The following is an 18,619-nucleotide window of genomic DNA, read 5'->3' as shown; positions in this document are numbered from 1 at the left end:
TCTAAGCAACCGGAAAACTTTGCGTCTTTAGAATATATTTCAAACAAAGAAAAATTTGAAAGGACAATTGCAGGACAGAGAAATCCTTACTAACATAAGAGAACTCTACAAAAAAAAAAAAGTCACAACATATGGCACAGTATTTTCTTCAGAAAAGCAAGCCTCATGGGACCCGGTTCTTTGATACTAATCACAACAGTAATTAGAGATGATGTTGGTTAGTGTTCATGAATGTTTTCCGTGTTTAGTACAAATATACAACTAACCAAGGTGTCTTCCTTTTCCCACCCCATTGGTGGCCTGACAAGTTCATCTCTAACATTGGTTTCACTATTGCTGATGCTAGAGACTTGTCACACATATTTCCAGTAATGAAACTGGAAAATTATTTGAAAGCCTTTCTTTAATTATAGTTGTTTAGTCTCTAAATAATAGTTCTGAGGTTTGCAGAAAAGTAAAACAAATAATAGGAGGTTTTAAAGCAAACTCGAGCATGTAAATGTGGGTTTGGCAGGTAAGCATCCAAACAAAAGAACTACTCTATATTCAGAAACACTGGTATTGAAATGTTATGTGGATCAAATCTACATTGTGACCGAGTTGTTTTCAAGTGTCAATGGGAAGATTTTAATCAAGAAAGCATGGGCAGTATTGATGGCAGAATTTTGTGTTGTAAATATAGAAGCCAGTCTAAGTGGGCTGGAACTATACGATATGGGAGTCAATTAGGAATAAAAAACAAAAGGGATGCATCTTTTTCTGATTTTTTTAACTTTTATTTTAAGTTGAGGGGTGCCTGTGCAGATTTGCTACTTAGGTAAACTCATGTTATCAGGGTTTGTTGTACAGATTATTTCATCACGTAGGTACTAAGCCTATCACCCATCAGTTATTTTTCCTGTCCTCTCCCTCCTCTCACCCTCCATCCTCTGTTATGCCCCAGTGTGTTGTTTCCCTCTATGTGTTCATGTGTTCTTATGATTTAGCTCCCACTTATAAGTGACAACATGTGGTATTTGGTTTTCTGTTCCTGCATTAGTTTGCTAAGAATAACAGCCTCCAGCTCCATCTGTGTCCCCTCAAAGAACATGGTCTCATTCGTTTTTATGGCTGCATAGTAAGCATGGTGTATATGTCACATTTTCGTTATCCAGTCTATCATTGAAGGGCATTTAGGTTGACTCTATGTCTTTGATATTCTGAATAGTGCTGCAATGAACATACCCATGCATGTGTCTTTATAATAGAATGATTTACATTCCTTTGGGTATATACCCAGTAATGGGATTGTTGGGTCAAATGGTATTTCTGTCTAGGTCTTTGAAGAATCATCACACTGTCTTCCAGTGGTGGAACTAATTTACACTCCCACCAAAAGTATATAAGCATTCCTTTTTCTCCACAACCTCTCCAGCATCTGCTATTTTTTGACTTTTTAATAGTAGCCATTCTGACTGGTGTGAGATAGTATCTCATTGTGGTTTTTATTTGCATTTCTCTAGTGATCAGTGATGTTGAGATTTTTTCATATGATTGTTGGCCACATGTATGTCTTCTTTTGAAAAGTGTCTGTTCATGTCTTTTGCCCACTTTTTAATAGGATCACTTGTTTTTATCTTGTAGATTTCAGTTCCTTATAGATGCTTGATATTACACACTTTCATCAGATGCATAGTTTGCAAAAAATTTTTTCCCATTCTGTTGACTGTCTTTTTATTCTGTTTATAGTTTCTTTTGCTGGGCAGAAGCTCTTTAGTTCGATTAGATTCATTCATCAATTTTTGCTTTTGTTGCAATTGCTTTTGTTGTCTTCATCATGAAATGCTTGCCTGTGCCTATATCCTAAATAGTATTGCCTAGGTTATCTTCCAGGGTTTTTTGTTTGTTTGTTTTAATTTTGGGTTTTACATTTAAGTCTTTGATTCATCTTGAGTTAATTTTCGTATCTGGTGTAAGAAAGGGGTCAAGTTTCAATCATTTGCCTATGGCTAGTCAGTTATCCCAGCTCCATTTATTGAATAGGGATTCTTTCCCCATTGCTTGTTTTTTGTCAGGTATGTCAAGGATCAGATAGTTCTAAGCATGTGACCTTATTTCTGGGTTCTCTATTCTGTTCAATTCTCTATTATGTGTCTGTTTTTGTTACCATGCTGTTTTCATTACTGTAGCCCTGTAATATAATTTGAAGTCAGTTAGTGTGATGCCTCCAACTTTGCTCTTTTTGCTTAGGATTGCCTTGGGTATTCAGGCTCTTTTTTCATTTCATATGAGTTTTAAAATAGGTTTGTTTTTTTTTTTCTTTTTGTTTCTTTGGTTGGTTTTAGTTCTGTGAAGAATTACAATGGTAGTTTAATAGAAATAGCATTGAATTTATACATTGATTTGGGTGCTATGGCCATATTAACAATATTGATTCTTCCTAACCATGAGCATGGAAGTTTTTGCATTTGTTTGTGTCATCTCTGATTTATTTGAGCAGTGTTTTGTAGCTCTCATTGTAGAGATTGTTTACCTCCTAACTAGCTGTATTCCTAAGTATTTTTTATGGCAATTGTGAATGGAATTACATTTCTGATTTAGCTCTCAGCTTAATGGCTCTTGATATATAGAAATGCTACTGATTTCTGCACATTGAGTTTGTATCCTAAGATTTTGCTGAAGTTGTGTATCAACTTAAGGAGCTTTTGGGCTGAGACTGTGAGGTTTTCTAGATAGAAGCTCATATTGTCTGCAAACAGGGATAATTTAAGTTTCTCTCTTCTTATTTGGATTCCCTTTATTTCTTTCTCTTGCCTGATTACCCTGGCCAGGGCTTCCAATACTATCTTGAATAGGAGTGGTAGAAGAGGGCATCCTTGTCTTGTGCCAGTCTTCAAGGAGAATGCTTCCAACTTTTGCCCATTCAATATAATGTTGGATGTGGGTTTGTCATATATAGTTCTTATTGTTTTGAGTTATGTTTCTTTAATGCCTAGTTTATTGAGAGTTTATAACATGACATTTTATATAAATTTTTTTTTCTGTATCTATGGAGATGATCATGTGATTTTTGTTCTTAGTTCTGTTTATATGATGAATCACATTTATTGATTTGTATAGATTGAACCAATTTTGTATCCCAGGGATAAAGCCTACTTGATTGTGGTGGATAAGCTTTTTGATGCACTACTAGATTTGGCTTACCAGTATTTTGTTGAGGATTTTTGCATTGATATTCATCAATGATATTAACCTAAGATTTTCTTTTTCTGTTGTGTCTCTGCTACGTTTTTATTTGTTTGTTTGTTTCTTTTTTTTTTTTTTTGAGACAGAGTCTCGCTCTGTCACCCAGGCTGGAGTGTAGTGGCGCAATCTTGGCTCACTGCAAGCTCCACCTCCCAGGTTCATGCCGTTCTCCTGCCTCAGCCTCCCGAGTAACTAGGACTACAGGCGTCTGCCACCATGCCTGCCTAATTTTTTGTATTTTTAGTAGAGACAGGGTTTCACCATGTTAGCCAGGATGGTCTTGATCCTGACCTTGTGATCTGCCTGCCTTGGCCTCCCAAAGTGCTGGGAGTACAGGCATGAGTCACCACACCTGGCCTCTGCCAGGTTTTGATATCAGGATGGTGCTGGCCTCACAGAATGAGTTGGGGAGGAGCCCCTCCTCCTCAATTTTTTGGAATATTTTCATAGGAATAGTGCCAACTCTTCTTTGTACATCTGGTAGAATTCAGCTGTGAATCCATCTGGTACTGGGCATTTTTTTGGTTGGTAGGCTATTTATTGCTGCCTCAGTTTCAGAGCCCATTTTTGGTCTGTTCAAGGATTAAATATCTTACTGGTTCAGTCTTGGGAGAGTATATGGGTCTAAAAATTTGTCCATTTCTTCTAGCTTTTTGAGTTTATGTGCATAGACATGTTCATAATATTCTATGATGGTTTTTTGTGTTTCTGTGGGGTCAGTGATATATACCCTTCGTCATTTCTAATTGTGTTTATTTGGATCTTCTCTCTTTTCTTCATTAGTCTACCCAGCAGTCTACTTAACTAATTTTTTCAAAAAAACCAGCTCCTGGGCTGGGCATGGTGGCTGACACCTATAATCTCAGCACCCTGGGAGGCCGAGGCAGGTGGATCACGAGGTCAGGAGATCAAGAACACGGCAAAACCCCATCTCTACTAAAAAATACAAAAAAATTAGCCTGGTGTGGTGGCAGGCACCTGTAGTCCCAGCTACTCAGGTGACTGAGGCAGGAGAATGGTGTGAACCCAGGAGGCAGAGCTTGCAGTGAGCTGAAATTGTGCCAGTGCACTCCAGCCTGGGCGACAGAGTCAGGCTCCATCAAAAAAAAAAAAAAAGAAAGAAAGAAACAAAACAAAAAACAGGTCCTGGATTTGTTGATCTTTCAGATTTTTTTTATGTCTCTGTCTCCTTTAGCTCAGCTTCAATTTTGGTTACTTCTTGTCTTCTGCTAACTTTGGGGTTGATTTGCTCTTGGTTCTCTAGTTTTTTTAGTTGCAATATTAAGTTGATAACTTGAGATCTTTCTAGCTTTTTGATGCAAGCATTTAGTGCTATAAATTTCCCCCTTAATGCTGCCTTAACTGTGTCCCAGAGATTCTGGTATGTTATATTTTTGTTCTCATTAGTTTCAAAGAACTTCTTAATTTCTGCCTTAATTTCTTTTTTTACCCAAAAGTTATTCAGGAGCAAGTTATTTGATTTTCATGTAATTGTATGGTTTTGAGTGAATTTCTTAGTCTTGATTTCTAATTTAAGTTCTCTGTGGGCCAAGAGATTGTTATAATTTTAGTTCTTTTATATTTGCTGGGGAGTGTTGTGTGTACAAATATATGGTTGATTTTAGAATATGTGTAGTATGTGTCATGTGGCAATGAGAATGTATATTCTGTAGTTTTGGGGTATAGAGTTCTATAGATATCTATCAGGTACATTTGATCCAGTGCTGAGATCAGGCCCTGAATATCTTTGTTAATTTTCTGTCTCAATGATCTGTTTAATATTGTCAGTGGGATGTTAAGGTCACCCACTGTAATTGTGTGGGAGTCCAAGTCTCTTTGAAGACCTCTAAGAATTTGCTTTATGAATCTGGGTGCTTCTGTGTTGGGTGCATATATTCTTAGGATAGTTAGGTATTCTTGTTGAATTGAACCCTCTGCCATTATTTAATGTCCTTCTTTGTCTTTGTTGATCTTTGTTGCTTTAAAGTCTGTTTTGCCTGAAATTAGGACTGCAACCCCTGCTTTTTTCTGTTTTACATTTGCTTGGTAGATTTTTTTCCCCCTTTCTTTTATTTTGAGCCTAAGGGTGTCATTACATGAGAGATGGATCTCTTGTAGACAGCATAACATTGAATCTTGGTTCTTTATACAGATTGCCACCATCTCTTTTAATTGAGGCATTTAGCGCATTTACATTTAAAGTTAGTATTGATATGTGTGGACTTGATCCTGTCTTCATTATGTTAGCTGATTATTATGGATTCATTTATGTGGTTGCTTTATAGTGTTATTGATCTCTCTACTTCAGTGTATTTTTGTAGTGGCTGGCAATCATCTTTGCTTTCCATATTTAGTGCTTCCCTTAGGAACTCTTGTAAGGCAGCTCTGTTGGTAACAAATTCCCTCAGTATTTGCTTGTCTGAAAAGGATCTTATTTCCCTTTCACTTACAAAGCTTAGTTTGGCCAGATATTAAATTCTTGGTTGGAATGTCTTTTCTTTAAGAATGTTGAATATTTGCCCCCAATCTCTTCTGACTTATAGGATTTCTGCTGAGTGGTCCATTGTTAGTCAGATAAGCTTCCCTTTGTAGGTCACTTGACATTTCTCTCTAGCTGTCTTTAACATTTTTTCTTTCATTTTGACCTTGAGGTCTCTGATGATTATGTGTCTTGGGGCTGATTTTCTTGTGAATTATCTTACTGCGGTTCTCTACATTTCCTGCATTTAAATGTTGGCCTCTCTAGCTAGGTTGGGAACGTTCTTATGGATAATATCCTAAAATATGTTTTCCAAATTGGCCCCCTTCTCCCCATCTCTTTCAGAGATACCAATCAGTCATAGATTTGGTCTCTTTACATAATCCCATATTTCTCAGAGGTGTGTTAGTTGATTTTCATTCTTTTTATTTTCTCTATTCTTGTCTGCTTGTCTTATTTCAGAAGGCAGTCTTCAAACTCTGAGATTATTTCCTCCACTTGATCTATTCTGCTATTAATACTTGCAACTGCATTATGAAATTCTTATATTGTATTTTTCAGCTCTATCAGGTTGTTTATATTCTTTTCTATATGGGTTATTTTGTCTGTCAGTTTCTGCACTGTTTTATCATGATTTTCAGCTTCCTTGCATTGGGTTTCAATGTATCTTTGTAGCTCAATGATCTTGCTTTCTATCCATATTCTGAATTCTGTTGCTCTCATTTCAGCCAGTTCATCCCAGTTTCCAAAACCTTGCTGGGAAGGTGATTTGCTGGTTTGCATGATAGAAGACACTCCAGCTTTTTGAGCTTTTGGCATTCTTGCACTGATTCTTTTTCATCTTTGTAGGCTTACTTACCTTTGATCTTTGAGATTGCTGACCTTTGGATAAATTTGTTTTTTCTTTTATCCTATTTGATGACCTTGAGGGTTTGATTGTGGTGCAATGTGGATTCAGTCAACTGGCTTTGTTGCTGGAAGATTTTTAGGGGTTCAATACTCAGCTTCCAGCTCCTATACTGCATACTCTAACTCTGGCATGGGGAGACTTGCATTGAGCCCTGACTTTGTTCTCTGGCTCCTCAAGGTTTGGAGTCTGCTGCACTGTGGTGGGCTGAGGTGCAGCAGCTACAGTTGAGTGCTAGTGGATGCAGGGGTGTCTGCCTCCCTGTGGACTTTCACCACAGTGGTGGAGGCAACAGAGCTGTGAGAGTGGGGCTGCAGGGGGCCCCTGTTAGAGACTACATGAGCAGTTGCACTGGAGGTGGTGTTGGCTTGGGAACAGAGTACTGGTAGGTGCAGGTCTGGGTGCCTTCTCTGTGCCCTGCAAGCAGAAGTGATTGCTTAGGGTGTGGGAGAATCCACTGTTCTCTGCCTAGTGTTAGTGCAGAGTGGGGCACTGGTGGGCACGGCTTGCTGGCTCTGTGGCTACCAAAGCTCTTTCTGCAATGGCAGTCAGAGTGGGTATGGGGGGTAAACTGCACTCCCTTGTGTTGGTTGGTAAAGAAAAACCTACTCATGCAGACATGTGCCTGCAAAGTGATGTGGGGAGTTGCCATGGGCCCAGGGTAAGCTGTAGTATGTGAAGGGAGTGTGAGATCTGGTGCATGGCCTTAGAAGCCACCTTGCTGGAGCTCTCCACAGGTCAGGCACAGTCCACCAGCACAGAAGCTATGGTGTGGGCTGCCAGGGCCCTTGAGACTATCCTGTGAGCAGGCATGGCCAGGTTGGGGCCACAGGAGAGGCCACCAGACCAAAGGATACACGGGTTGGACCAGCCCCATCTGATGTGCAAGACTGCTCTACAGTAATCAGGTCCAACAATTCCCCTAGGGCTAAAGTCTCTTACAGGAGCAACTCGAGCCCAGGGGGATGGCCTTCCCTGGCTGGGCTCTACTTAGATGCTCCAGCACCAAATCTTCTGGACTCTACATCAGCTGGCTTCCTACTGCTACTGTTTCTTTAAACAGCTCTTCCTGCCACCTTAAGTGTCCATGGTGGTCGAGAGGTCCCCTCTTGCTGTGTTTCCAGAAGCCTGTAGCAAGAGCAGATTGCTCCTTGCCAGTTCAACTCACCCATTACCCTGGAGCTGTTGTGGTTCAAAAATGGGTCCCAGTGTATGGCAGCCCATGCAGAGTTCCCAGCTTTCCCCTGCTTCAGCCCACTTTCTGTGTCTTCCCTCGTCCATTCTTGGAATATTTCCCTCTGAGTATCTGTTCAAAATACACTAGTTGTCTCAGTCCTGTGTGGGAGCTATTCCATTTGTCTGCATCTAGTGGCCATATTGCTCTCTCTCCTTTTCTGATACTTCTCATGGAAGGCAGGAACATGGAGATGAGCACGATTAGATGACAGAGGGCATTTTGTGAAAATTATGAGTAGTCATTTCTTTCAAGAAGCCTAAAAGAATATTATTCTTTTTACCACTGTCATATTGGCCAGTGGGCAGGTTAATGTTATTTTAGAGGTTTACATGAAGGGTCAGCCTCATAAAGTTTCCTGCTTACTGCAGTGCAATCCTCAGCAAGTCACTGGGAAACTCCCTAGTGGGGTTGCAGTGCAAACACATAGGCAGCACTCTGATCAATGGGTTGAGAAGCCTCCTAAGAACAGGGGGCCAAGAACACAGATAAAACAAAGCTCTGTTGGGTTGCCTGGTGTGCAGGCTGTAGTGTGGGCAGAATGAGTACTTCAAACAAGGACAATAGAGCCTTATGATGGAAATGATGTACACTGAAATTTCTAAAGGTTGTCTAACATTTTTCCCCTCTTAAAAGTCATGCTTCTATAATAATATTTACAAAGTTTAACATTTTAACCTGGTTAAACACACTTTGCCTTTTTCCTTTTTTTGCTGTCAATAAGCATCTATAACTAGCAACAAAATTAAGTAAGGTCAAAGAAATTTTCTGAAACTTCTCTTATGATGGATGTTCCTCAGAATAATGATGATCATGAAGCTAGAAATGTACTCAAGTTGATTCTCAATTATATGCACTAACAGAGAACAGAAATGGGGCAAACAATCCAAACTGAGAGAATGGTTAAAAAAATAATTTTTTGACTTTAGAAATATCTTACATGATTTGTCTCTAGAGTATAATTTTGAATAATTTCTCTCCTTAAAAACTCTTCAAGTTTTCTCATCAACTATAGGATAAAGTCCAATAATTCTTAATGTGCCCCTTATGATCTGTGACCTATCTGTTTCCACAGGTCTTTGTCCTCCAGTCATACTAAGTTATTTGCAGTTTGTTAAATCTATGTAGTTTTCAAATCCGTAAGCTAAAGTGTGACTGATATTCCTTATTTCTCTTTTTCCACTTGGCAAGTTTTTACTCCTCTTCCATAATAAATTCTAACTCTCCTCTGTGACTATTTTTCCTCCCTGTAGCCTACTTACTGGGAGATACTAATGAGCTCTCCACTGTATTCTTTTGGATTTTTTTTTCCTACTTCTTTCTCGGAACTCACAGCACTATAGAACAACTGTCTACATATGTCAGTTTTTCATCAAAAGTGTGAGCTACTTGAGGCCAAGGAACTGTTGGAATTCTCAGAGATCCCAAACAGCAGCATAATGAATGGTAAATGACTGAGGGGCTAAGTTATGAGAAGACAGTATAGATTAGAACTTTGCAAGAAGAGAGATACTCTGGGATTTGTCTTTTATGTGAGAAAACCCACACAGCACATAAATCTCCCTGGAATAAGTGCATAGTTAGAATTTTATATGTGCTTTTACCCCCTAGATTATAGAGGCCACAGAGGCCATTTGTATAATTATTCTTCACAAACAAACAAACCTCAGTTTTTTCAACATACTTGACAAGTGACTTTCAGGGAGGAGGCATTCGCTGTCTCAAAAGGAAGACCACTCCATTCTTGAATGCTTGTAATTGTGAAAATAGTATTGTTTGTTATTTGTTGTAAATCATATCAAAATCTTTTTCTCTGTTAATTCATCTTTTCTCTGGCAGTCTTGGAGTCAGACCATGCCCTGATAGGCTAAAGAATAAGGTTACCTTGATTTCGTAAAACAAATCATCAAATATTTGAAATCTGAGATCTGAGGTAAATTACCTAATCCCTCAAAGACCCATTGGTTTTTGTTTCTTTTTTAAATCTTTCAATGGAACCATTCTTTTAGATCTTTAAATAGCACTAACCTCCCAGGGTTATAATGATTATTAGATAAAATGAAGCATGGAAAGAACCTAAAACAGTGCCAGGTAAATAGCACTAAAAATAAAAAATCTAGTTAAACAACTCTTAGATCTTTCAATCATTAATTACATAAAATCTCCCCCCACTTTTTTTTCTTTGTTTTTTTGAGATGGAGTCTCGCTCTGTAGCCCAAGCTGGAGCGCAGTGGCACGATCTCAGCTCACTGCAACTTCCACCTCCCGGGTTCAAGGGATTCTCCTGCTTCAGCCTCCCAACTAGCTGAGATTGGACCAACCCCATCTGATGTGCAAGACTGCTCTACAGCAATCAGGTCCAATAATTCCCTGAGGGCTAAAATCCCTTATAGGAGCAACTTGAGCCCAGGGGGATGGCCTTCCCTGGCTGGGCTCTACTGCTCCAGCACCAAATCTTCTGGACTCTACATCAGCTGGCTTGCTGCTGCTACCATTTCTTTAAACAGCTCTTCCTGACACCTTAAGTGTCCATGGTGGTTGAGAGGTCCCCTCTTGCTGGGTTTCCAGAAGCCTGTAGCAAGAGCAGATTGCTCCTTGCCAGTTCAACTCACCCATTACCCTGGAGCTGTTGTGGTTCGAAAATGGGTCGTGCACCACCACATCTGGCTAATTTTTGTATTTTTAGTAGAGATGGGGTCTCACCATGTTGGCCAGGCTGGTCTCAAACTCCTGACCTCAGGTGATCCATCTGCTTTGGCCTCCCAAAGTGCTGGGATTAGAGGCATAAGCCACCATGCCTGGCCTATACAAAATTTTCTACAACATCCTGGCTACCCTCAGGTCCATGCACTTCAGTTTATAATAGTTTCTCTAGTAATAGAGTGTCCAGAATGGTATGGGTCATAACAGATGTGGACAAAGTAGTGCAGATTCTAGTGGGATGATGTCCTTCCTTTATGAGACACCAATCTTCCATTAGCACAACAACATATACATTCCTTTTTTTGGCAGCTTCATAACACAATTGATTTATATTGAGTTTGCAGTTGACTAAAACCCTTAGGTCACCTGTGAATGAAGTTCTCTAATCCAAGTCTCTACCATTCTCATCTTGTGCAATTGGTCATTTTGAACAAATGTGTAACATTTTCATTTTAATCCAATTATCCTTCTTCTTGGGTTTAGCTTTTTCTTAACTTTCTCAAACTACAAGGTCAACAAGATATTAGCAATCATTTTGTGATTTTGCTGAGTGCACAGAATACGAAATAAAGAAAATAAAATTTTGACCTGGACTGTGGAAAGGATTAAATAGCACAGCATATATAAAATTCCAAGCACATTGCCTAGAATATAGGAAGTGTTTTATATTTAATGCTTTTCCTTTATGTGATATTCAAATATGATAATCAACTAGGACCAAAGCAGAGTAGTTTTCAGTAATAAAAATCAAAGAAACATCAATTAACTATTAATGTTGTTTATGAATGGTGTAGAGGACTACGTGCTTGCAAACAGGGTGTTCCCATAAGTCCTGCTCTCGCAAACGAAGCAGGGTGTTGGGGGCTTGTTTATGTGTAAACATCTTGAAAATCTAGAAAGTCAGGGAAAGGTCAGAAAAACAACAATGTGTCTTGTGACTTGGCAACATTCCACAAACGACTGTATAAAATAAAGCAGAGCGCGCCATTCGAGGTGGCCGCCATGTTTGTCTTGTCTTGTGTTGTCTTGTGTGTTCATTCCTTTGTTTAGGAAACACGCGGACCCTAACATCTGGCACAGCAAGCAGGGTCCGTGGCTCCACAAGAACAAGGAACCAGAGGGGGAACACCCCGGGCAGGTAAATAAAGAAAGGGGGACCCACGGGAAAATTATGGGGAATTCCACCTCTCTGGCCTCTAAATATTTGCGGTTACTCCAGGGACTGTTGATGTCTATAAGAGTAGAAGTTAGTTAAGGAACATAAGACTTTGAAGCGATTGTTTGCCCATGTTGAACAACATTGTTATTGGCTTCAATATCAAACCAAAGTGCAGTTAAATCGAAAGGAATGGTTACAAGTGGTTAAAGTCCTGTGTCGAGCTCATCAGCGAGGGCAAACGATGCCTCTGACTTTGTGTACTTTGTGTAGTTCCATTACTCAAACATTAGAGTTACTTGAAACTGACTCAGAGCATGGCGATACTGCCACAGGAGGTGAAGCATCTGAAGCTTTAGAGAGGAATGATCCTAGAGAGGAACATATTTACGCCCCAGTTGTTGAGGACAAGGAATTGGAAAAAGAGCTAATGCCTCCTTCATCTGAAGGAAATTCTGATTTGCAGCGCATTTTAGAGATGTTACAACAGTTGTTAAAATTGCAAGGTACCGCTGCTCCTGTTTCTCCTATCTCTCCGCCATGAGCCTTCTCTGTTACCTTCCCTTCTGCTCCTTTGGAAAAGGATTTCCCTTTGCCTCCACCTCCAACCTCTTTGCCTATGTCAGGTCAGGTTTTCTCTGTGCCTCTTCCTCCTGTAGGAGAAAAGAAGGAATTGAAGGAAAAGGATGATTTCGAGGAATTAGATTTATTCCCAATAACACGGGCTGCTTTCGGCCCCAATGCTCAGTTCGCAAATGGTGGCCAGAATGTGACTTTTATAGCCCTACAATTTAAATTTTTGAAAGAAATGAAAGCTGCAATTTCTAATTATGGACCTCAGTCACCGTTTGTTCTTGGCCTTCTCGATTCCTTCTCTTCAGAACATATGATGATTCCTATTGACTGGGAAATGTTGGAACAGGCTGTCCTTGATCATTCGCAATGGCTTCAATTAAAAAGTTGGTGGTGGGAGGAAGCAAGAGTACAAGCTAGAAAAAATGCTACCCGAAATCCCCCAGGACCTACTGAAGAGCAGCTTACGAGTTTAGGACAATACACCACTCTTAATGCTCAGGCGGGCCTAGATGATATTGCTTTCACTCAGATTAAAGCCTTGTTTATAAAAGCGTGGACTAAGGTTGAAATAGCGGGTAAAACTTCTTTATCTTTTGTAAAGATCCTACAAGGAGCCACTGAGCCGTATCCAGATTTTGTAGCCCATCTTCAAGATGCTGTATTAAAGACTGTAGGTTTAGGCCCTGCTGCTACAATTCTTTTGGATACTTTGGCTTTTGAGAGTGCTAATCTGCATCCTCTAAAAGCTAGTGGAACTGATTTAGCTGAATACATCCCGGCTTGTGCAGGTGTTGGAGGAGCTATTTACAATGCTCAATTGTTTGCTGGGGCACTTTCTAAGGCTTTAAAAGGCAATTCTAAACAAAGTATATGCTATCTATGTGGGAAACCCAGTCATTTTAAAAAGGAATGCCAGAAAAAATTAGGCTCTTCTGCTCTAAAAGAAAAAAGATTACCATCTGATATGTGTAAACAATGTGGCAAGGGTCGACATTGGACCAATGAATGCCATTCAAAAACTGATAAAAGTGGGAATGTATTGTCACCCCTCTTGGGAAACGGGAGCCGGGGCCCGCAGGCTTGGGGCCCCAACAACTACAATGCAGGCCTACCCCAGTACCCAGTGAGCAGTGGCTTACAACATCAAGGAATGACCTCAAGTCCTCCTTAAAGACATCTTACCCTACCCCAGTTTCTCAGCTTTATGCTGCCACTAAGCAGAGTGCCGCTGCTGACCTAGCTATTGTCCAACCTTATACTTTATCTCCTAATGGAGGAATATATAAGTTGGCTACCAGAGTGTGTGGTCCTTTGCCAAAGGGACATGTAGGACTTTTACTAGGTCGAAGCAGCAGCGCTATGCGGAGGTTAACGTGGTCCCAGGAGTTATTGATCCTGATTTTACTGATGAAATCCTTATTATGGTACAAATCTCACACTTTATGGGCCTAGAGGCGGGGGAATGTATTGCACAATTGCTTTTATTGCCTTTTTTTCCCTTTCTTATCTAGATATGTGTCTCATCAAGGAGGTTTCAGTAGTACTGGGAAAACTGTTTTCTGGGAAACTTTAGTTTCTGATCAAAAACCTTTATGTTCATTGCAAATTAATGGGATACTTTTTGAGGGATTAGTCAACACAGGAGCGGATGTATATAATAATGTTTGGCTCAATGGCCTGATCATTGGAAAAAGAAACAAGTATCAGTTACTCTATCTGGCCTAGGTACTGCTTCTATAGTCTACCAAAGTGTCGAGCCCTTGAGTCATGTAGGACCTGAAGGACAACAAGGAAAAGTGCTCTTTTATATTGTTCCCATTAATATTAACCTTTGGGACCGTGATCTTTTACAACAATTTGGTGCCTTTTTAAGCATTCTTCATATTTCTTCAGCTGCCAAAAATATGATGTTCAAAATGGGCTACAATCCTTTAAACTCTTAGCCACTGTCCAAAAGCCTCGAGCTTTACAATTAAAGTGGAGAACTACAACTCCTGTTTGGGTGGAACAGTCGCCATTATCTAAAGAAAAACTTAAGGCTTTAAAGAATTTAGTTAAGGAACAATTGGCCAATGGGCATATTGAACCAAGTACTTCTGCATGGAATTCCCCTGTGTTTGTCTTGTCAAAAAAAAAAAAAAAAAAAAAAAGAAAATGGTACTTATTAACTGATCTTAGAGCTCTAAATACTTGTATTCAACCTATGGGGACTTTATCCCCTGTAGCAAAAGAAGAATTGTCATTTGTAGAAAATAGAATTAGTGAAGTTCACCTTGATTATATTGCACCCAATCTTCCACTTTCGTTGTGTCTTTTTCATACTCCCCATTCGCCAACGGCTGTTTTACACCAAGATAATAACATTCTGGAGTGGCTGTTTTTGGCTAATAAAGCCATTAAAAAAAAATTCACCCATATATTGATAAATTGGCTAAATTAATTATTAAAGGACAACATCGAGCTCATCAGTTGCTTGGTGCTGACCCTATAAAAATTAATACCCGATTATCTAATCAATACATTGAATCTCTGTTGGAAATTCATAAGGGTTGACAAGTGGCTTGCGCTGAGTATACTGGTTCTTTTTCTCAAAATAAATTATTTGCTTTTCTGCAACAATATTCTTTACTGCCATATAATCCTATCTCTTACACTCCAGTTAAAGGTCCCACCTTTTTTACTGATGCTTCAAGCAATGGAAAGGCTGGATACTGGACTTCAGACAATTCAAAAATTTCTCACTATCCATTTAAATCAGTACACCAAGGAGAACTTTTTGCCATTCTTATGGTTCTACAAGACTGGCCTATATGTAACTAAATATATTTCTCAGACTTCTTTCCCATTATTTCCTCAAACTCCTTTACAAAAATTATTTTCTTTATTATTTGTAACTCTTACTTCCCGCACTGCCCCCCTTTTTTATCACTCGTATTCGTTCTCATTCAGCTTTGCCAGGACCTTTATCTGTTGGCAATAGTCAGATTGCTTCTTTACTTATTGGCAGTGTCCAACGGGCTCAGTATGAGCACCAACTACATCATACTAATAGTTTAGGATTACAATGGCAATTTTCTATAACACGCCGTCAAGCCCGAGCTATTGTCAGAGCCTGCCCATCTTGTGCTCCTATTATTGCACCTTTTTAAAGTCCAGGTACTAATCCTCGAGGCACTCAACAAAATCACATTTGGCAAATGGATGTAACTATGTTCCTTCCTTTGGTCGTTTAAAATATGTTCATCATACTATTGATACGTGGTCACATTTCCAGTGGGCTACACCATTACCCTCTGAAAAGGCTGACTCTGTTATTACTCATTTACTTACTTGCTTTGCAGTTATGGGAGTCCCTGCTGAATTAAAAACTGATAATGCCCCTGCTTATTGCTCTCGCAAATTGGCTGCCTTCGTCTCTTTATACCATATTCATCATTCCACTGGTATTCCATTTAACGTCAAGGTCAAGCAATTATTGAAAGAGCCAATGCTACATTAAAATTACAACTTTTAAAACTAAAAGGGGGAGATGGGTGAGATTCCCCAAAACATCAAATTCTGAAAGCCCTTTTTACTTTAAATTTTCTCAACCATTGGCGCTAATTACAGCAGTCTGCAGCGGTGAAACATTTTCAACAGCCTTTAGAAAAGCCACAAAACAGTAATCTGTGGGTGTATTATCCTTCATTGCAAGAGAAATATTTAAAAGGAAAAGTTTTACAATGGGGCCGAGGCTACTCTCTTGTCCGTACAGGTGCCAGAGATGAGCGGTTTCCATCTCGATGGTTGAAACAGTGCCATGGCGAAGAGGAGCCGATCCGAAGAGTTCCTGAAGGAACTCCAGGAGCTAAATCTGAGCGCTCAGAGAACATTCACCTTCGGAACTCAACGTGCGGAGCCCCCGACATGGGGACAACTGAAAAGGTTAAGAAGCTGAAGGGGTTGTTCAACAAGCTGAGCAGCCCAAAACCCCACTGACTTTATTCCTGGCTATGCTGGCCGTAGTAAATTGTCAGGTAACAGCTGGAGAAATTACATACTGGGCTTATATTCCTTTTCCACCCTTATATCAAGGTGTGGTCTGGGGAGACACAGAAGTCCCAGTATTTACTAATGATACTGCTTGGATGCCATTGCCTTTTTTAAACCAGGATCCTGAATTAAACACTGGCACAGTAAATAGTTCATATCAATTTGGGGTTGAAGGGTTACCTATATGTCTTGGGAGTAGTCCACATTGTCTGCATCTTTCTCATGAGGCTTGGGCTGTTCGCTACAACCATAGTCATATCTCTACCTTTACTATGATTTTGTGGCTCAAAGTTTTAAGTATAATCATACTGCAGTACTTAATGAAACTCTGCCAAGTACATTATCTTTATGCCTTATCCCTGATGTGTCCAGAGGTGTTTCCCAATTAGAATGGACTAGGTGTAGAGGTAGTGGGCTGCGATTATTATTAGAAGTAAAAGGAAAAGGTCGTAAATACCTTGTTACAGATTAGAGTGTACATGGAGATTTTCAGACTAAATTCAGCCATGTCAACCTGCGTTGGCATAAGGTAATCACAGCATTTCTGCAGATGGCAATGAAACTATTATTTGGCATGATGGTGGTCTATCACCCCCTATGCCACATTTGACTAATACCTCACAAATACAAGGTCATATTTGGAAGTTGCTAGCTGCTGGTAAACCAATGTTCACTTTTATGGGAAACATGTCCTTAAATCTTACTAATATTGCTAACCCTTTCCATATATCTTTGCATCAAAATAGTTCTAGATATGTTATTGCATGTGTAAGAAAGCCTTACTTGTTGTTGACAGGAATTTTTAAATGGGATAATAATACAGGGGTAGTTGTTTTAATTTAATTTAATGTAACTTAATTTAGGAGAACTAAGTAATTAAACATAAGGCCAAAGTATGTAAGAAAGTGGCAGTCTTTTATTGCAAATATGCCCACACTCTCGGACGAGATTCTCTGGTCCTCAGGTGTGGGGGGGCCAGGGAAGTCGCGCCGGTACTCTCTGGTGATGTTCTCCAGTCCACAAATGCAGCGGCCGAAGAAGTCACGCTGGCTCCTGCCAGTGGCAGAATTTTATGCATTGGTACTGGAAGGGGGAGGGCAGTGGGTGGGATAAGGGTGTGATAGGGGCGTCTCCATAGGCGTGGCCGGGTAAGTTTCGATCTCTTCGGATTGATGTCATCTGGCACATGCTTGGTTGATCTGCATCTTCCCGGGGCGGGCTGCATTTTCCCGCACATGGGAATGTTGGTGAGGAAGAACCTGGAAGCAACATGGATTGTGCCTTCTTGTTCACCTTCCTCCATCTTGTCCTTTCTCCCTCACCCAAACAGTCCAACCTCTTATTGATTATAAGAATTTGGGGTGCCATTACTGTCTGGCTGCTTCCTGCTGTTAGGGGGCATAGTTAGGGTCTGAGGTTGGCAGTTGAGTGTAGGGATGCAGGAGCATTTGGTTGAAGGTGACTCGGGTGATCTCTTGGACCTTGGCTCGGAGAAATTTTATTAAAATGGGAGCAAGACATAACATAAGGCAGAGGATTAGTATAGGAATTATGAAATCACAAACGGCACCTTGCCAAGCTAGGTCTTCTATGAGAGTAAAAAGTTGGGAAACTTACTGGTTGGGGGATGGGTCGGGAAGGAGGGTGTCTATGGGGTTTATGAGGGAAAAGTCAGTTAAGTTAAAAGGAAGAATGGTGAGGAAGCAGGAAAATTTGAGGAGGGTGTTGATCCTTTTGTAGAACCTGGTCACCTGGAGAAAGGGAAGGGGAATAGATGTTTTGAGTTAGGTTAAGATGTCTCATCCCAAGAGGGAGGTGGGACAAGAGGGCATGATGAGGAAAGAGTGGGCAAAATATGCATAGTCTAGGCAACAGTTTAACATTGGGGTCTGGCGAGGGTTAGACGGTTTACCGTCTACCTCAACTACTGAGATAGTGGATGGCTGGCTAGGACCTCCATAGGTTGACAAAACAGAATAGGAAGCCTCCGTATTGATGAGAAAAGAAATTGGCTTACCTGCTACCTGTAGAGTTACCCTAGGCTCGGCGAGGGTGACAGGGGTCTCCGAGTGTGGGCACCGTGAGTCGTCGTCCAGGTGTAGGAGCTGGAAGGAGCCTTCCGACCCTTGAGGAGAGGCACCACGTTGAGGCACAATGCCTGCCCTGCTGGTGGGGCAATCAGACTTCCAGTGTCCTTCCTGTTGGCAGGTTGGGCATGGCGTGGTAGGCAGGCGAGGATTTGGACACCGTTTTTCCTAATGCCCAGTTGTGCCACACTTGAAACAAGGATTGGATGGTAGACTCTCC

The sequence above is a fragment of the Chlorocebus sabaeus genome, chromosome 20, assembly GCF_047675955.1.
Source record: "Chlorocebus sabaeus isolate Y175 chromosome 20, mChlSab1.0.hap1, whole genome shotgun sequence".
Lineage (NCBI taxonomy): Eukaryota > Metazoa > Chordata > Mammalia > Primates > Cercopithecidae > Chlorocebus > Chlorocebus sabaeus.
This window is presented reverse-complemented; position numbering follows the sequence as displayed.